At 35.0% G+C, this 21,372-nt stretch overlaps 1 protein-coding gene across 3 annotated transcripts in view; it reads left to right on the top strand.

The window, feature by feature from the left end:
• Window positions 1-21,372, top strand: part of CDH18 (cadherin 18) — a 321,195-nt gene that overhangs the window by 128,408 nt on the left and 171,415 nt on the right. For 2 of the 3 annotated variants that reach the window (XM_088053404.1, XM_088053400.1), the window contains exon 4: window positions 9,487-9,566. The gene's annotated coding sequence lies outside the window, so the exon portion shown is untranslated. The remainder of the gene's footprint in view (window positions 1-9,486; window positions 9,567-21,372) is intronic. The other variant, XM_088053413.1, reaches the window with a different exon arrangement.

Raw genomic sequence — 21,372 nt, 5'->3', positions numbered from 1 at the left:
TCTGGCAGTACAATTCCAGGGGATTTATCTTTGAGTTGTAATGAGAGATGGGTATGTCCAGCTCTGATGGGGATGTAAACTGAGGGAAAGGAATGGTTTTCTGGATCAGAGAGAATTACATTTCTGGTAGAAACAGGGAACGCCTTTAGAATCTGCTCTATGAGAGAAATTAAGATTGAATTTACTTTTTTTACTCTGTTAAGCTATAAGGCTAAACCCTGGGACTTGACATTGAATATATGATGATTTTCTGTGATGGAGAATCACTTTATGGAGAGACCCACCCAGACTGCAGGAGAAGCTGGAGCAAGCTTTGTGTGTTTTGGTTTTTTTTCAGGCTTGGGGGTAATCTGTTGATGGAGTTAAAATACTCAAGAGAAGAATAACAGTGCCTGCATGTTAACTTAAAAATCAAGTAAAAAATTGTGAATTGATACTTAATATAGAGGTAAATGAATAAATTTTTCACGTAGTGTTTTTATTATTTTCTTTCTTTTTAATGTGTACTTTAATTATTAGTGGAGAGGTACCTATGCAGATATATTTCTTCTAAGCAGCACAGAAGTTGTATTAGGAAAAGTAACTATTTTTTTCTTTTGCATTTTTTTTTTTCAACACATATTCTTACTGGCTATTCAAGTCTTTGGTCAACATTTTATCTTTCTTTTGACTATAAATTATGGATGTAATGTCTTAAGATCCTTATTTGGGAAACTGCTTGAGCAAAAGCATATGCTTTTTCTGAGGACTGTCTCTGCATTAGAATGTACACTGTGAGGGAGGATAGGTTAATTTCCAAGGTGTGGATTCAAACCAATATCCTGTTTGCATCCCAACTGCAACTCTATGTTCAGCTAAAAAGAAAACTCATTAGCAGGTTCCTCCATGTGATTTGCACACTGTTTAAATAGGAACAGGATGTGTCATGTCCATAGCAAAGAAAAGGGAAGTAATACAGTGAATATATAAGGATTCTCATCTGTTGTTTGAAATGGCAGTTTCCTAACACAAAAATGAGTTTTTACTGTTTCACATCAACAAGATTAGAATGGTGACAGCCGTTGAAGAACACTGTGTCAAGTCACTGAACCATCTTTCTTGCAGATCTTTATTTTTGATGTGATTTTAGGACTACATGGAAAACATTGGAAAATTAATAAAAAATTACAGCTTGATGGAAAAATGTGCAACAGTATAAAATAACAAGGAATAAAAAGAAAGCAGGACTAAAATAACTTAACCTCTCTAATGATTAATTGTGTTCAACTATCTCACTTAACCACCCTTGCAGATGGCCTTTTCTAGCAACAGGAAAGTATTTTTTAGCTTTACCTTGTATAATGTTATTTAGTTATTATCTAAGTAATCTTCATTAAAATAATCTTGAATTATTTTAGAGCTTTTCCCTTAATTTTTTAAGCCTGAATTGATATGAATAGTCCTTTCTTTTTGCATTGCAACCTTTGTGAAAGTAGAATGCAAGAACTTTGAGTATACTTAAGTATACAGTTTGTGGGTGTACACAAAGACCTTTGAAAATTTTGTACCATTGAAGACAATTTTTAAAAAATATTTTTTTCCTGCTACATGGACAAAAATGGTACTATTTAATTTTTGTGTATCAGATCAATTATTTTTATCTCAACAGAACAATTCTGCATTTCAGACTTAAGGAAGTTTAGAAAGCCAGCTTTGACTATGTCCATTAATAAGCCTTTGCTTGCCTTTTTCTGAATTCTTTGAAGTAAATATTTTTTTTAAGGAAAGTAGAGATTAGGGTAAAACAATAATATTCAAAGTTCATTTAAATGTTTACTGGCACTTATAATTCTATTATTTACTCTAAAACATCTAGATTTCAAAACTCAATGCAAAATCCGTCATAGTTATACTTCTATAAAGCTAGAGGCTTAAGTGTGGACCTGAAAGTCTTACTGTGTCCCAGAGATTCCTCAAGGCCAACAGCAGTCACCAGGAGATACTCCTGCTTCCACTAGCCCTGTAGTATCAACTTTCTGTATCCATCTTCACTGTAGCCCCAGAGAGGAATAAATCTATGTCTGAAGGGTCTTGTTAGGCTGTTCCAGGATTCAGTTCATAAATTTTAGACACACTTAGGTAAGGACTAGTTTGTTACCCAGTTGCCACTAATGACATTCAACTAAAGCAAAGTTAAGGTAAAATTCAAGTTCTCACATCTGTCTATAGCATTCAATACAGTCTAGACCACACAGTTTAAAACATTTTTAGGCTAAAGTGAGAGGCACTGCAGTTATCCATGCTGCACAAGCCTTGCATCAAATTATTTGTTCCTCACTCCTTGAGCTGAATTATATCTGTTGCTGTCAAAATGGCAGACAGGCTTACACTGTTTCTGCTTGTCTTAAACCTCAAATTGCACTTAATCAAAAGGTTTTGTAAGGTAATTTGCAAAGCACACTTGGTGGCCTCTTACATTTCATTGCATATGAGTTAACACTATAACTATAACAATCTGTACTTTGAAACTGTGTGCTACAAAGATCTCTGTAGAAGAACTGAATGATAACATTTCATTGGACCAGATGTATTACATGCTGTGATCACCCCTTCCTAGACATAATGTGAAAGCAAACTAACAGGAGCGCAGGAAACAGCAGCAAATGTTCATGATATATAAAAATGTGTAAAAAACTTGATAAAGAAATTACCAGTTTGTGCTTATTTATTGGCATTACTGCTGAGAATGCCTGTCTGAACCATTTTAGGATGTTTAATTTTGAAAAACCTACATAGAGAAACTGAAGCAATTTGATTGTATTACTGTCTAACTACTGTTTATATCAGAATTGTTCACTAATCCCTTTCTTGGTGCAACATTTTCTTGAAGGTTTAAAATCTGTAACAAAGGGAAATAATTCAGTTCAGCCATATAGCCTGTTTTTCACTAAGGGTTTGCATCATCAGAGCTATATAGAAGATTTTACCTGTGGACAAGTCCCTGGAATTCCCTGCTATGCTGCTGATTTAGTTTAAAATTTCTGTATCAAGAGAATGCATATGCTTGATCTGTAGACTTAGCAGAACTGGCTCTTGAGGGGTAAAGCTAAGTCATGTCGTTACATGAATCATTTATATTCATTAGCATTCATTGCCAAAGGGATTTCGGTCACTTGAAAACTTTCAATGTGTAACAAAAAACTCATAGAACAGCAGATACCAAGATTATTTTCCTGTGTTTGAATTCAAGCATGACAGTTGACTGTACAAAAGACCATCTAGTGTACTTCTGTCATAAATCATACTTCTGTGCACCTACCTCAGAGAATTGGGCATTAAATATTTTTTTTCTGTGAATGATCTGTCATTTGTGTGAACATATTCCTCCCCAGGTGCAGGACTTGGTATTTTTTCTTGCTGAAATTCCTGACATTACTCTCTACCTATTTCTCCTGCCTCTTGACATCCTACTGAGTAGCAGCACAACCATCTGGTTCATCTCTCACTCCCCCACCCACCCCTGGTTTTATATCATCTGCAATTCCCAAGAAGAGTGGACTATGTCCCATTTTTCAGGTCGTTTATGAAGATGTAAATAGTACTGGTCCCACTATTGGCACCTGGGGTACAGCGCTGGCTTCCAGCTGGACTTTGTTCTGCTTGCCACAACCCTCTCTGCCTGGCCCATCAGCCAGTTTTCAATCGACCTCACTGCACTTACATAACCCATACTTCATCAGCTTGTCGTGAAGTTGTTGCAGAAGTGTCAAAAGCCTCCCTGATGAGGATTAGGTAATCAACACCCACTGCTCCTCCCTCAGCCGCCAAGCTAGCCTCCTCATTATTGAAGGGAATCAGGTTGGTTAACCAACCATGCTGACTGCTCCTGATCATTTTCTTGTCTTTCATGTTTCTGGAAACATTTTCCAGCATTAGATGCTCCATCACCATCCCAGTGGTGGAGGTGAGGTTGATCAACCTGTAGATTCCTGGATCTTTCCTCTTGTCCCTCTTGAATATAGGAGTAATACTTGCTTTCTTCCGGTCTTCAAGAACCTTTTCTGATTGCCACACAATGAAATCAGTCAGTTCCCACAGTACTTGTGGGTGCTTTCTGTCAGGTTTCATGGGCTTAAGTATGTTCAAATTATTTAAAATTTCCTTAATATGATTCTCTTCCACCAACAACATCTTCCTTTGGCACTCCAGACTTTGGCACTGGACAAAGAGGCCTGTGATTCCTGAAAACTAGTTTTCCAAAGAAGACTGAGGTGCAGAAGCCATTGAATACCACAAGGAAAAACACTTAATCAGAAATATGTTTGGTTTGAGTAATTTCATAGAAAGGTTTTGTAGACCATTGCCTGAATTTCTATTAGAGTGTTGTAAATTTTCCAGGCCATGTGGGTGTTATATCCATGGAGTTAGAAGTCTGCCTGCATCATGTGTTCATGTCTCAGTGTCGTAGCACAAGGAACCAAAGTGCCACTGGGTTTAAAGATTCCTGTGCTTCTGTACATGAAATGCAAAAACAGCCTGAAGGTTTTGGAGTATACAGTGCACTTTACATAAATGTACTTTGTTTTTTCCCTTGCTTTGAGAATTTAGAAATATTGGTGTCAGATGGTAGCTAATTTTATTTGTTCTGTTTGAACAGTGACTAAAATACACTGAAAAGAGAGTTAAGTGATTTACTTAGCTTGTAAGTAACTTGTTTATTTCCTGTAATTCTTGAAATTTAATAGTTTTATGTTGTGTGTTTAGTTAATGTTGATTATGTGTAAACCTTAGATACTGGCATTCTAAAACCTCCTGCACATTTTCCCAGTAAATAGATTCCCTGAAATGATTTATATTCATTCTTTTATACTTCAAATCTTCTTTCTTTTCTCCCAGCCAGTGTAGGGAGAAAAATTGTCACACTAAAAGCTGATTTTTTTCTGCTCTTGCACATGCAATCCATTTGCTCAGTGGGATTCCAGCTAAGTATAGAAACAAGAACATCACACTGGGGGATGTATGCACCTAACAGAGACCTGAAAGCTTCAAACCTCAAGCTTTGCTAACAGAAAATGGTTTTAGTGATCTTACTCTGCTGTATCTCAGTAAAAGAATTAGAGAAAAATTAAAAAAACTTGTCCTGCTCACTTCAAACTTAATTGATAATATGTGTCTTATTATTTTAAATTATTATCTGTATCTTGTATTTCTTCAAGACACAGAAGGTAGTTTTGAACTTTACTTCTTTTCTTAAAACTCCTTTTCTTAGGAGCTTTTTTTTTTTTTTTTTGGACAGTTGGAATATGAGTTAAAACATAACTCCTTGCTCTGCTCAGGGGTGTGTAGCAGACCACAAAATTTAGTGCTGTGTGCTCTGCTCTGTACAATGAGCTTTAGCCTGTCTCTCCAGTAAGCCCACTGCAATTACTAGAGCCACTCAAGGAATGAAGCCTCTCAGAGTTCAAGTCAAGGCTTTGATTGGACCCAATTTTGTCTAGCACTTGGTCAAAAGATTGGTACTAAATTGTTTCAGACAACTCAGACAAAACTTGTTTTTTTCTTTAATCGTAAGTGAAAGGAATAAGCACAGTGTTTATTTCTCTTTAGTAATAATAGCTTCTCTATAGTGGGAGATGTGACTTAAGAAATAATTTAAATACCCTTTCAGAAACAGCATTTCAGCAGTTTAATTTGATTCCCAGAAGTTGTTTCCTAAAAGTTTCCTCTGTCAGTCACTGGCAGGGCTGATGAATATATAAGCAGCCTTTCCTTAGCAAGCACTGAAAATACATCTGTTAGTTAAACTGTTTTCCTTTCTCCCATGCCCACATTTTATAAATATTTTAGACTTCCAGAGGATCATTTGGGATCATTCTGTTAGCAGAGATTATAATTAGGTGTATTGTAACTGATTTGTGATGCTACACTGTAATTTTCAACAGAACAATTGAGAAAATATTAATAATGATACAAAGCAGATAGATAGTTCATACTAACTATATACTTCATTGAGAATTATACAAATTGCAGACTATAAAGGATATCTGTAGGAATACAGAGCCTTGAGCATCTTCTAAGAGACACTGTACATGGATGTTTTCAAATAAAGTAATTGGTATCTGAAATCACTTCATAACCTTTTTATTTCTGTTCAAGAATAAAATTTGCACTGGTAAAGCTAAGCCTTTTCTAGAGTGTAAATTTCTACTCTTGATTATAATATCAGTAAAGCCTTACACAACAAAGGATACAATATGAGGAAGGCAAACTGGAAAACAGGCAGAAATAAGTGAAGTTAGTTGTTCTAATATGTAGAGAGACTTTGCTTGATGTTGCAATAGTGTCTAGAAGAAATTATGGAGCTCATGCTCATTTTAGAAAGAGCAGGTAAATCACTGACCTCAACACAAAAAACCTGCAATAATTACCCTAATATTTGTAAACAGAGTTATAAACACAAATCTCTTGTTGTCACTGTGAGAAGGTGAATGTTTCTCTGTTTGATGGAAATAAGCATAATAAATTACAGTAATTGATGGAATGAGGCATGCTTTATTTTACTAGAAATAAAGAACATAAATACATAATTTCTTTTAATTATTACTATTTTTCCAATATTAGATTTTTTAAAAATAATTTGCCAAATAAACCTCATAGTATTTTGTACTGAAAAGCTGAAAGAGCAGATTGTGCAGTTAAAAAAATGTTTTCTAATGTTCATTCAGACCCTCTTAATTGCAGAAGATACACAACTCTGTTTGGAGTACGGAAGTTGGCAGACATGGCTGAGGTCCAACCACTGGAGATTGAATGTTTAGAACTTGGTTCTCTTGGGTAGATTGCTTAGCCCACTCTGTTCTCATCATTCGGAGATATAAAACAAGAAGAAAATGCTGAAGAGATCCTTTCAAATTTGTTATTTTACAGTTGATATTCAAACAGTTTGTTATTCAAACAATTTCTGTTGGCCTTCTAAACCCATTGAGCTACTCCAATGTCCCACTGCTTCACATGCTATTGATCTCCTTGCTATCTCTTCTGATAACTCTGTTTTGCGTTTGTTTTATTTTTATTGGGTTTTTTATTATTATTATTATTTCCTGAACTAGTTCCTTAGCTAAGTGTTTCCTTAAGGGTAAATCATTGTTTCCACAGAGATCATGGAATCATAAAATCATAGAATGGTTGGGTTAGAAAGGGTCTTTAAAGATCATCTAGTCCAACTTCCATGCAATGAGCAGGGACCTCTTCAACTAAATCATCCAACCTGACCTTGAATATTTCCAGGACTGGGGTATCCACACCTCTCTGAGAAACCTGTTCCAGCATTTCACCACATCATTGTAAAAAGCTTCTTCCTTGCATCCTAAATCTACCTTCTTTCAGTTTATAATCATGATCCCTTGTCATGTATCAACAGGCCCAAGTAAAAGATTTGTCACCACCTTTCTTATAATCGCCCTATGTAATGTGCAGTAGAAGACAGGAGTCTTGCAATATGTCTTACTTGTGATTTTCCCTGTGATCTAATGGCAAAACTGGTCGGTAGCCTCATGGCCTTACTTTGCCTCTTCTGCTTTTCTGTTGGTGATTTGTAATTTCCTTCACTTTTATCTCTCTAGAAGTCCTAAAAAAGAAGATAGTAAAGTGTTTTGCCTTTTCTATTCCTTGATATTTTTTCCCAGGTCTCTTCTGGAATATTGTAGCAATAATATTTTTACTGGAGTAGCTGTGAAAATCAGAGCATGAAACAACCCAAATAATGTCCTGGTTTGTGCCCCTTTGTTGTGTCCTGACTCCAACTCTGTTTTCATTTTGTAGTACTTGAGCACACAGAGAAATGCCAGGTAAGACTGCCATACTGGCAGGTGTCATTCTGGAGATGAGAATGATGACATTAAATTGAAATAGGTGAGGAAGGCAAATTAATTAAGCACTTGATTAAGTACTCTATCTTCAGAAAAGAGTTGTTTTTTTTTTCTTTTACAGGATCTCTCATCTCTAAGTTCAAGTTTCCTGCAGTGCAAGAATACAAATATGAAAAACCGAAAGTTGAAAAAAATATTGCTCCCAATGAAAAATAAATAAAAATTTATTTTCTTGATAAAAAATTAATTGTAGCCTTGTAAGGATATGAAGTTGGTAGTAGCTCATCTGTGTTTCTGTCCTGTTCAAGTTACTCAAACAAGTAGAGTGGGCAGATGTTCAGATCCCATTTTATCTGAGTGGTGCTTGCAAGTAGATTTTACCTCATGAAATTTGGCATGCCCCATCTTTCAGTTTGTAACATAGAAATAATAGCCATTTTCATTCAGGGAAGGTTTCTCTTCAAAAATATATTTTTAATACATTTTCACCAGTAGAGGGTGAAAATAATTTAATTAAAATTAAAATTAATTTAATACATTTTCACCAGTACAGGGTGTCTCCTAGCGGTGTGTAAGGAGTGACTGTGTAATGCAACAGGGGGTCTTCATGTTGTCTCTCAGTATCACCACCAGCTCTTGCAAATAGAAAAACATTTTGTAGCTGGTGGTGGTCATTTAAAAGCTGTGTCTAGTCTTGACAAGAGGTGTGAGAATGATGCTGACTTTTAGAAAGCAAGCTGTTCTTATTTCCTGTTTTAGTCATGATGCATTTCACATATGTTTTGAAGCAGAATTGTGCTCAACACAGTGGCATGTCTACAATATATTAGGTTTGAAAGGACTATTTAAACTTTAATTTTTTTAAGATGTTATCTGGTGTCTTGTAAATGAAGCTTACTGTAAATTGTAGCTTCATCACAGTAGTTTTAGAGGAATAATTCCAGCACCTTTTATTTGTTCTAGAATCACAGCTATTAATAACTCTGCTGAATAGCCAGTGTTGGCACTGCATTGCTTACTGACACCCTTGGGGAATGCTAAGCAATCAGCTGCTTTCAGGTACTTCAGGAAATACGTTTCTTACAGTTGCCTTTTTTTAAATTGTATTTTCTCCAGTGGAAATTTGCAGGGTTTATTAATAAAAAAATAAAGCAAAAGTGTTTTCAAAGAAGCTCAATTCTGGATCAACAGGTAAATATTTGTATTTGCAAATTAATTTAAAAAAAAATACTAATATTGTAGAAAACAAACCTTGGTTAATCCTTTAATACAGTTGACCAGGAAGAGCACGTTAGAAAAATATAATTCATTGTTGAACTCTTGATGGTTCACAGTTTGGTAAAAAGACAAACAATTGAGCTGGTTTTATGTTTATTTTTATATTTTTAATATAATTGTTTCTGGTATTTTTTTTGTTCTTGTTGTCTAAAGATGTTAACTCTGTGTCCCACCACAGCACTCCTGAGAAGGGATTTCTTGTTCAGAAATTCTTGGTAGCCATTATGAGAAAAAGTTGAAGTGTTAATACCACTGTTACATTGCTCTTTACTTCCCCTGAGAGAGATATTTAGTAAAATGCCCTCTCCTTCAATTCTTTGAATTCTGACATGTGTGTGGGTTTTTTGTTTTTGTTTCCCAGCAGCTAAAGAGGCAGTAGGTTTGATTTGGCAAGTCATTTGTAAAAGGAGGAGTGGAGAAGTGCCCTGTAACTGCTGAACAGTAAGTGCCAGTTTTATCTGCTATTTTAGCTACAGAAGTAAATAGGATTTTCAGATGGATTGGCATGAAACTTTTATAATACTGAGAGGCATACAAAAATGTGCACATGTAGAAGTATAACGGCTCTGAAACACTTCAAGAAGACCAAGAGATCTGCTTGGATGTAATGTAATTATGGATCAGGTCATGAGCAGTGTTGAGGTGTACAATGTAAATTATTGAACGCCAAAACTGAAAGGTACCTTAAGTGACATTCTGTTAAATTGATTTGGTTACTGAGTAGTTTTAAATATTCAATATAAAAATTAAATTTCTAAAATTAGAAAACGCAGTTTGGATGTGTGCACACAACTCTGCCCTTGGAAACTAGGAACTAATTGAATAAAGACATGCCTGTCAACAGTATTTGCATGCTATTAAAAACGCTGCTCTGTTTTATACTAAAAATTACTGTCAGCTTTGTTTGCAGCATGCTTGTCTGTTAATTCTAATGCTTTTTTGATTCACATCAAATTAAAATTTCAATTTCAAAATGCAGGTGTTAACTGCCTTCAATTACTCCACAGCAGAAAATATCCCTGTAGCAAAAAGCACTATATAATAATGAATATTACAGGATTAATTTGGATGTGAGAAGCTGAGCTGGAACACAAATGTATGAAACTCAGCCTTAGAAATGTTTAGATATATTTGTAAGCGTATTATGCACTTAAGCTGTTGTTCAAGGACAGTCATACAAGAAAAATACTTAAACTGTGCACCTAATATATAATAGGTTAAAAATTTGATTACTTCAACAAATTAGCTTAAAATAAAATTTTTGCTTTACTTGCAATCGAAAATATTACAGAAGCTGAGGCAGAAGTTCATAATAGTAGGTTGGACTTCTGTTAGCTTAGGAAATAGGAACATGGCTTTAATATACTCTTGTATTTTTTGTTTATACACAAGTGAGGGGAAGGAGAATGCCGTAAGATCTCCCTGACAGTATAACAAGCTGCTCTCTGCATCTTTTTGAATACACAGAATATTGATCCTTTTAGAGCAACAAACAGCACTGTAGGAAAGTAGAAGAACAGTGTCATGTTTTAGTGGAACAGGACTAGCTGGAAGGACTGTGGAGTATTCCTTTTATGTGGATGTACCTAGGATGCAGATTAGACCCAGTCAAATCAATCTTCTTGTTCACTGCTAGTATGTATGACTCTCAGCTATGTTTTCTCTCTCATTTTTGTACCATGTCTGATGCTCATTTATTTCCTTGGGAATAAAATGATGCAGAACAACAGCCAGAGAAAGACTGATTCAGCCAGAAAGATGAAGGGTTTTCTGTCCATTAAGTGAGCTAGATTGAAGTGAGATGGCAGGAAATGAGAGGAAAACCAGAGGAAGTGGACCACAAATTTCAATAGCTTTGGAGTGTTGAAGAAAATCACCTGTCTTGCCTAGTTGCAAACTTCTGTCCACAAAATTTAGTTTCAATACTTCTGCCTCTGAGGAATTGCATACCTTCCTCTGCTGTCTCCTTGGGTTTTGAAGCTAGCTTCATCTCCTAAGTAATGAATACTGGTTTACTAGAGAGGAAGGGCGGAACTGAAAAAGCGAGAAAAATTATACATTACACAAACTATAAGGGTTGTGGGATTTTAATGGAACAATAAATGTTCTTGTTTTGCTTTGCTTTTTAATAAATATTATATATTTTAGGAATGACTGTGATATTATAGGACATCTCCTGTGGCTGGTGGAAATACAGCTTGAGAAATTATCTGAAAACAAGTTGCCATGGGGATGTAGCTGCAATACTGTATTAGTAATCAATGTCAAGGCTGTGTGGTAGACAGCAGTCACTGAAATGCATATATCATAGAAGTGAAACCAAAAGACTTGAGTAAGATGTTGGAGAAAATGATGAAGATTGTAAGACTTATTCAGGTAAATCCCTTTACCTGAATTTTGTGAGCGGTAAATAGCTGATAATCTTATTTTCAGAAACAAGATTCTGATCCTAGGTTACTTGTAAAAATCTTGCCATGTCTAGCAGGATCAGAGGGGTTGCTACCTAAGGGTTCTTCTATGAACTTGGCACTAATTATACTCTTATTAAAGAATTTAATTGAAGAGATGGGACAAAGTTCTTGTGTTATGGGCCTGTAGAATATTTTCTCTGGTATTTCCCTAAAGACTATTTTTCAGGACAAAACTGCAACACATATGAGTGAGTCTGTGTCAGGGATAAAGACTGATTGCTTTGACATTAGCTGTTTGGGGCCCTGTCTGTGCATATGAGAAGGTTCATGATTTCTGAGCGCGTTTGCTCAGAGATGAACAGTTGTTCTGATGGCCTGTAATTGTGCGGAGTGGGAGTATATTGACATCAGTAGTATATAGCTGTTACTGTGTTTATTTAGGGAATACTGATAAACTAAAATGGGCTGTATTTTTTGTGTGTTGATTTTATTCTGGTGGTTCATGCTATTTTGACATTAAAATTGTTGATGCATTGGATTTTATAGTTGAGTGTTGAAATAGATAGAAATACAATTGTCTCATAAATTGTTTTCAGTCATTTATTTTTGTACCTATCTAATGATTCACATCTTGTAGGCTGTGTCTTACCACTAGCATGTGTAGTCAGCTTCCCTGGAGTCCCATTTCCTTTCTCCCTGCTGAAAATGCATAAAAGAAATGAATTAGAAAAAAGTGTGGTCTCTAGTGCATTACTTTCATAACAGTATTTCTAAAAGCAGCTATAGTAGATGAGATGGAACTCTACCTGTCTATAACTTCTTTACTCTAAAATATTGGTTCTGAAGAAGTGCAGTTGTTTTTGTTTTTTTTTCCTTTGCTATCAAGAGAAGATAGATGTGCAGCAGAAAGAGAATTTTAGAAATGCATAGACATTTTTTTCCTGTATTTAGAATGCTTGTGTTTAGGATAAGATAGTGTATGTATATAACCAGATTGCATAATTTTTTTTTTTTTTATTTGTTACAGTCCATATAATAAAAATAGTGAAGGGCAGAGAGTGAAAGGGGGGAAAAAACCTCACTACAATCCACAAGATTGTTATGTTTAGCTATATAATTGAAGTTTTGGCAAAATTTAGTTACTGACAGTAGAAAATTTGCTTTCTTTCATGTGTATAAGGCAAAAGACTTGAAGGGCATGGTAAAAAATTAATAGGGTAGAATTACTAGAAGAAGTTATGGCTAGGTAGATGTTTAGGACCAAATATTATTGAGACATATAAGTGCTTTGCATTTGTTTTTATATATTAGCTAAAATAATTTAATTGTTGCTTTCTGTAATCTATGAAGACTGCATATTTGAAAGATTTTCTATCCAAGGTATATTAAGGGCATCTTACAGTGTATATACAGCATATAATTATCCTTTAAAAAATCTCTTTTAAATGGGAAAACTACATACCAAATACCCTTGTTCATGCCTTAAAGCTCTTGTTCCCTCATAGCATGCCATATTTCTCAGACACATGTTTGAATACACGCTGAAAAGAACAGGGTTGAGCTCTGCCTCTTGCTAACCTGTTGGTCTGCTCTTGACCTTTTTTTACAGAGGGAGACGTCCCTGATTGACAATATCCCTGGTATAGTGCAAATATACTGGGATGGGTTTTTAGAAAATTGGCTTACACATGTATGAGTGTACACGTGGTGTCTGAGCACAGTGCAGGCAGCACTGGCCTTTAACCCAAATGCCTGGTCATGCTGTGGAGCCCAAGCTCAGTCCTGTCCTGTCAGAGCTGGAGATATGCTGTTCACAAAAAGAATTGCTCTGGTGTGTATTTCCCATTTACAGACAGAATAACTGGAAATGTAGGCATCAAGAAGTTATGTTGGAAGCATTTTGAGTTCCTGACTACATTTTTCCTCATAATTTTATTTTTTGCCCATTTTCTTTTTTATTATATATACATTATGTAATTCAACTGGGTTTAGTATGTTTCTAAAGAAAATATAAATATAAAATCTAATTAAATAATCACACAACATATTTTTATTCATTTAAAATTTGGAGTCCAAACTGGTCAACATAATTGATCATGAAAACATTTGTAGAAGACTGCAGTTTAATGAATTTCAGTCTTTCCCCAGTGTTTTCCAAGAGTAATGTTTGTACTGCATTATAATATTGAACTCCTTTTTGCTATTTTCTCTCTCTTTATATAACTAACTGAGGTCAAGAATATCTGTTTTCATGAGACACGGTAGAAAAGTGTTAGGTAAATTGTTACAAAAGCTAATGCAGTCTATAAAATTTAGAACTTATTAATTTATAAATTTCATAACTTATACAAATAGGTTCTCTAGATAAAAACAGAATATTTAACTCTTTGGAATAGTAAAACAGATAACTTTTTTTTGTTTTCTGTTATTTAGGGGAGTAACTGCAAAATATTACTCTAATAAGTCATCAGTGTCAATTCAGAATTGTGATAATTCTTCAGTATTATTTATTTTCATTACCTTTGGATTAAGCATTGAATGTGACATTCTTTACTGGATATTTTGTTCTGCGTGTGCATCTTTTCATGTGTCTCTTTTCCTTCTCATGCATAAATCTAGATTATTGCAATAATCATATTAGAGCCCTTCATTTTCATGCAAGGGGCAGGCACAAGTGTTTAACACCTGTCAGTGTTGCTTAAATCTGACACAGGTATCTTTTACAGACTCTGTTCAGTCTCCAGATGTGTATAACCCCAATAATGTCAACACCTCACAATTCAGAGTTTTAGAAACAAAACTTATATTCAAGTTTTAAAGCAAGCTGCATGATGATGATGGTGTGTAGGAGGCGATTTCATAACTATGAGAAAAAATGCAGCTTTGTTCCGCTCCTTGAAAAGCAATGTCACCTCAGAAAACAAACAAACAAAATATTTCACTGCTGTTTCTCCAATATAGGATGAGGTTTGGGATGGAACATAATTGCAATAAAAGCTCTTATTCCATCAGCCATCACCTGGGGTTAAAGATCAGCTGGGGTTAAAGAGCGGGCCCCTTAGTCTCTTATATGCTAAGTGGTCTTAGCATCCTGTGCAAACAATTTCTCTATGAAGAAGAAAGAGGTCTAAAGCTTCTTTAATGCTATTAAATCTGCATCAGATCAGGATTATGAACTTTTATTAGCTTTTTAAGCTTTTCTAATCACTGTGGGTAGTTTTTTGTTTGTTTGTTTGTGGTTTTTTTGTTTGTTTTGTGTTGTTTTTTGGGTGATTTGGTTTTGTTTTTTGGTTTTGGGGTTTTTTTTATAATGATCTGTTCTCTTATGGATATTGTTGCTTGTTGATAACTGCATGATTTTTATTCTCAAAGGCTGATGAGATTTTGATAGTAGTCTCACAAACAGTCCAATGCATATCTAGTAATAGTAGTTCTATGTTAGAATATGTGAAAATTCATGTATTTTATCAGTGAAATACTTATTTACTTTAATCAAAAGTAGCAGATTACAGATGAAATTATAAGTACACAATTTTAGTTATTATTTTTCTTGATTGTTTTCATAGTATATATTCCAAGCCTCATTAAAAAAACCACAAAAAACAAAATCAAAACCAAACTCAGAAGCTGTTGCACTTTAAAATTTATTTTTCATTGTTTTATCACTCCTTAAATTATTCTCTGTCTAGTAACTCTGTTGAATGTCTACTTTCATAAGTAGTCTTACAACTTGTTCAAAGATAGTTTTCTTTTATGTATCTTAGTCTACCATTTTCATGACTTGCTTGAATAGAATACTCTAAATACAGTGTAAGAACTGTCAAATAAGGCCCAAAATGAGAATGAGATATCAGGCCTTGCTCAGATATGGATCCTTGCTGTGAAATTCTTTTCATCTTAAAGTGAGAGTGTAATTTTGCTAGTCGTTCAGTTCTTTTTCTGATGCTCTTTTAGTGATGCTCAACATCACTAAACCCTCATCCTGCTCACTTGCAGAAGCAAAGATAACTCCAGAAAACATGTAGGTTACAGTTCAAGGCTCTCTCTGGATGCAAAGAATCCTCGGGGTTTTTTTCTATTACGCACACAGTGAATGATTTCTTGAAAATCTTCAACCCACAGTAGAAAGTCTCGTATAACATACCATGCCTTTTATTTATGAACAATATCAAAATGATCTTACAAGGTTTCACTTGTCATTAGACTATTAATGGAAGAGAAATGGAAGACTTGAATTCTGCATTCTTATTTTAAAATTCTTAATTTTCCTGGTGAATTTATAACTATAATATTATCTGTGTATGGAAGCTTTTCCTCTTGCACCATTAAAACACTAATTATATGATATTTAAAATGTTCCGTTTTAAGCTAAGTTTTAGTCAGACAAGCCAATTAATGTGAATGAGATTTTCTTTAATAGGCCTAAAGTTAAGTAAGTCTTTTTTTGTTTGCTCAATCAGACCCTAAGACATGACCCTACTGATTAACCTAGATTCTCCTTCCCCTTCTGTTTCTGAGGATTTGCTGGTGTTATGGCTTGAACATTAAATCTCTGTTTGTCTACCTGTTTATATGTTTCTGCGAAGCTTTCAGGACAAGAATGAAAGCTAAAGATGCATATATAAGTCTGTGGAAATTCAGTGGGATTAGTATATTTAACACAGTTTGCTATTTAAATCTTAAAACAATCTAGTCTTTGAAAATTGTCCACTGTATGAAACTCGAATTAATCTTAAAACCATTAGTATGGTCTGACTTTGGTTTATGTTAAAAATCATTATTCTAGAATAACAGAGAACTTTTCAAGGAAGAACTGAGGTGATTTCTATCTAGGAAAAAAAAAACAAACCAACAAAGAGAGGAGTAACATAAGAGTTCTAAAAGCCTACTTTGGCTGGAATGAAGAACAGGCACTCTGCCTCAGAAAAGAAGCTTAGGAAAACAGTAAAGAACAACATGAAATAAAAGCATGGAAATAAGTCTTTCTACTCTTAAAAGATGCATGAGAATGAACATTACTTTGTCTGTATTAGCGCAAAACAAATTTCTTAAAAATTACTTTAATATACCAACATTAATTAATATAATTATATATTATGTGTTCAAGGATACTGTTATATGAATCAAAATTAAACAAGTTAAATTTTTTTGTTGTTGTTTTGGTGTCCTTTTGCCAGCCTGAGAATATAAGTGGTGGTAATATACATAGATGTTAGAAAACACAAGAAAATGTCACCATCTTCCTCATGTCAATATTGACTTCCACTGAAAACTGAATATTGTTATTTAACAAGTACACTGTTATTTTTATCGTTATATTTCACCTGTTTTGCAAATACCGTGTTGTGTAATGCACAGTTTCTTAAAACAGAAAAAAATTTCACTCATCCTGTTTATGGATTCCCCTCCCCTTAAAGAAAGAAAAAAAATGCATATACATATACAATGCAAATCAGCAAGCATACAAGAGAATTTTTCTGATAGAAGAAATGCAAGATGACAGAACCACAAACTGGGACTGGTTGGAAGGAACCACAGTGAGTCATCTGGTCCAGCCTCCCAGTTCAAGCAGGATCATCCTAGAGCACATTGCACAGGACTGTGTCCAGATGGTTCTGAAATATCTCCAGGGAGGGAGAATACACAGACTCCACAGCAATCCATTCCAGTGCTTGGTCGCCCTCACAGTAAGGAAGTTCTTCCTCATATTCAGATTACTAGGATTAAAGAGATCTGAGTTCAGTTTTTGAACTGAAATTTATTGATAGTGCCTATAAAGAGTTTTTAATGATTGGGGTTTTTTGCTTGTAGAGTTTTTTTTTTTGTTTGTTTTTTTTTCTTTCTGTCCATAATTTTGAGTACTGGAAATGGAAAACTGGGAAAAAAATTAATTAATCAGGGAAGATTTAGTTATAAATTTAAACAGACCAGTGCAACTACTGAAAGATGGGAGCTTGTAGAAATTTTGTTCATATAAGTACACACATACAGTATGCATATCTACATGGAGACATCAGAGTAGCAAGGTTGTGTGATTAACAGTGATTCTAGAATGTTTGGCTGAAGAAATGTCACAGGAGGAATCATAGACTTAAGGATATCTGAGTGAAAGTGTGATGTGATAATCACTGCCCGTAATTACCTTTTCCTTATTTGTCTTAGTTTTTTCTGCAAGTACACCCAAGCTCGGTATCTCTGGTAGTATTACCTAGGTAGTCTCAGCTTTAAAAAGTAGTACTCAAATGGTCATCTGGGTGGTGTGGACTTTGCAAGACTTGACTCTCCAAAAAATCCCCTATTTGCTTCTGGAACGATCTGTGGAATTCAGCTGCTTCTCTCACAGGTCTCTGTGAAATCAAACCATTCTCCATGGCTCTGTCTCTAACTTCTCTTCTGCCTCTTGTTTTGCCATATTTGGTGTTTTCTGAACACCTCTCCAGTTAGCCTAACCCAGGCAACAAATTTCTCAGCTGTTGTGTGCAGCCTAGAGACCCAAAAAATATATAAATACTGTATATTATGTATTATTAAGATTTCTGTAACAATACTAATGGTGTATATGATTTTAAGGAGTTTAAAGTGCAGTGCTGAACTTCTAGCAAAGAATAAGAGGTAAATGTCTTTAACTGCTTCTGAAGCCTCAAACATCTGCATTAGATCTCACTTTCATTTCTTTAATTTTTTCTAGTCGATGGGATGCTACCATACTGCTCAGAAGAGCTCTTGCTATTCATTTTTGCAAAACAATTTCTTAGTACAAACAGTACATGTGGATTATACACAAGTGGGCTATTGCAAGTTCTTTCTATTTAAACTAAGTAATTGCTCATCAGTGTCTCATGTATTTGCTTTGTTCCCTGATTGGGTGACCTGACCTTAATATATGGGAGGAATGACTCAAGAAATCAGTGAGATCTTTATTCAGGTATCAGGTTCCTTGGTAAGAGAAATAGCACAGAAGAAAGCCTCTGCTGCTTTGGGAATATAAAAGGACCTTTGCACTGCCTTGAATACCTGTATTACCCTTGACTAGCTACATGGATCCCAGATATAAATGTAGCTGGATTGCTCTCTGGTTGAGGAAAAGAGAGAGACGTGAGTCAGATTAATGAATCATCTCTGTGTTTCACAGTTGTTCCTTTCACAGCAGGTAATGGCTAGCATGACTGTGTGTGCAATTATATTTACAGAAACAGTAGTTGGATTTTATTTGACTAATTGTGTTGTTACTGTGTTGTGCTTCTGACAGTCACTCTCTGTGCATATCATAGTTGCAAAAATATTTCTTAGGTTGTTGGTTATGTCATTTCATTTCTCTTATCCTTGTTTCTATATCCCTGCTTATTGTAGGCAAGATAGTTTTGTATGCCAACTGAGGATGGCACTGAATCCCTTAATCTTGTTTTAATGTCATGTTTAGATTATCTGTCCATTGTAGCATTAATTGCCTGGGTGCATGCAATGCTGTTTGCAGATTAAGAACTTTTTCAGTCTTGTTTGCAAACTTGCCAGATCCCTTTTTTGTTCAAGAAAGATCTGTTTCATAACTCATTTAACTCTGTTTCATAAAGTGTCTTTGGTCAACAGGGTACCAAATCCATTGGTTTGTAGTGTTTAATAGTTTCGTGTACCTATTTATGAACATAAGAATAACAACCTTCAGTGTTTTTTCAAAAATCAAGGAGTCTAATTTCTACAGTTAACCACTGACATTTAGTGTAAAAGACAGCATAGCAGAGCACAGCTTATCTTGCACATCATCTAACCAAAGCATCAATTAGATAAACTTATAAAAATCCTGCTATGACAATAAAACTTTGATTCCATAGTGGTTCTGATATGGATCTTTAGTGACTCATCTGTTTGTAGTCTGTCAATGATAATCCCTCTTCTAATGGGAATTTCAAGGGCTGATAGGGTTTTGTTAGGGACCGTTGATGGTTTGTACATAAAAATTGAATATTTCTGTATATAAAAAAAGACTAGAACCCCCTCCCCTGCCGCAAATTTGTTTTTAAGATTTATTGCTGTTGTTGATTAAAACAAAACCATTCTTCTTTGAATAATATTTTTTAAAAAATAGTTAGAGGGTTTTGTGTGGGAGTTTTGGGGTTTTTTGTTTGTTTGTTTGTTTGTTTTATTTTTGCATAATATCAGTGATGTGATTCTAGGCACATGTCAGTGTGCCTAGAATCTTTTATTTAGACCATTTAGTATGAATCTCCTTGGCCATATAAGGTGCTGGATTACTCACCTCGTGTAATGTGGCTGGTTTTAACTTTTTGTGAGTGGTGCATCTATTGATGCTATCCATTAAGAAATCCATTTAAAGCTTGTGTTTAGTGATAAGCTGTGCACACTACCAGAAGAATGTATCCTGATCATGGGCTCACATTGATTTTTACAAATTCCTTGTAATTAGTATATTACAAATTCATTATATCCTATTAAAAATGCTATTTTAAGACCTTGGTAAACAACAGTCTTGACAGTCTATTTTATTTTTCAAAAAAAAAAGGAATGATAAATCAGATGCTAGCCCAGGAAATAGTCAGGAGTTTCTTTTGCCATAAGCAACATTAAAACCTTTTGAATGTTTTATTTTGGTGACTATTTATCTTCTAAGCCTGTTTCAGATTTTCACACTTTGCTCATCCTCATGGTACAGTTAGGTAGGTTTGCAGTGGGGTTTTTTCCCAGTGAAGCTCATCTAGATAAAATGCATAACTAATCTCCTTTAACCCAGGCAAGAGGGTGTTTGGCCAGAACTGCTTGCACTGGTTCAGCATTTCTATGCTTTTTTAATTGCAGGTGCTGCTAGGCTGTCCTTACAACTCTCTTCATACAAAATTAGAACTAGAACTTATGCCTCCTTCTGTAAGGAATGTGACACATCTTCTATTAATAATTAATAATAAAGAGTCATGGAGAATCTTGAGTTTGAAGGGACCCGCAAGGATCATCAAACTCCAACTCCTGGCCCTGCACAGGACATCCGCAAGTGTCACACCATATGCCTGAGAGCATTGTCCAAATATTTTTGGAACTCTGACAGGCTTGGTGCTGTGACCACTTCTCTGGGGAGGCTGTTCCAGTGCCTAACCACTGCTTAGGTGAAGATCCTTTCCCTAACATCCAGCCTAAACCTCCCTTGACACAAGTACATGACATTTCCGTGGGTCACTGGTCAGCAGAGAGAAGAGATCACTGTCTGCCCCTCTGCTTCTCCTTGTGATGAATTTGTAGACAGCAATGAGGTTACAAAAACTCTTATTCATATGATGTCTCTTTTCTTTTGTGGCCTCAGCTTTAACAGACACAACCTGTTCCAGCCAACCGGGTTAAGTTTTTAACGCTTATTAAGTTATCAGCCAGGCTAGTCTCTGAATAGTGTAATTATTTCTTATACTAGTGACAAAAATAAAAGAAAAAGAAAATTAACTTTTATCTAGGACTTGAATCAAACAATGCTGGTTGATTGCTAGGGCTGCAGCTAGGATTTTAAAGGAAAGTTTTGAAATTTTCTATTTCATCCTGACAAAATAGAACTTAAAAAAAAACAAACCAGAAAACTAAAACCCTAGAAAACTCAGGGTGTTAATGCTGAATGGAAAGTAATCTCTGGTCTTATCTTACTAATTTTTCAGTCTCAAGATATTATTTTAATTTTTAATATTCTTAAAAATTAAAAGATCTGACTAACCTTATGTGCTAGAAATAAAGGAGAGACCATGCTTGTGCTGGGTTAAAGGTTTAGGTATAAACTGTCTAAAACTAAACATATAATGCAAATATGAACAAACCCACTAACTTTCAATTAGACCTCTGAAAGCTAT

This window comes from Pseudopodoces humilis, chromosome 1 (genome assembly GCF_049639895.1).
Source record: "Pseudopodoces humilis isolate 2021_Gansu_Grassland_sample_001 chromosome 1, ASM4963989v1, whole genome shotgun sequence".
NCBI classification, from domain to species: domain Eukaryota; kingdom Metazoa; phylum Chordata; class Aves; order Passeriformes; family Paridae; genus Pseudopodoces; species Pseudopodoces humilis.
The sequence above is the reverse complement of the archived record's forward strand: the minus strand, read 5'-3'. Positions and strand labels throughout refer to the sequence as shown.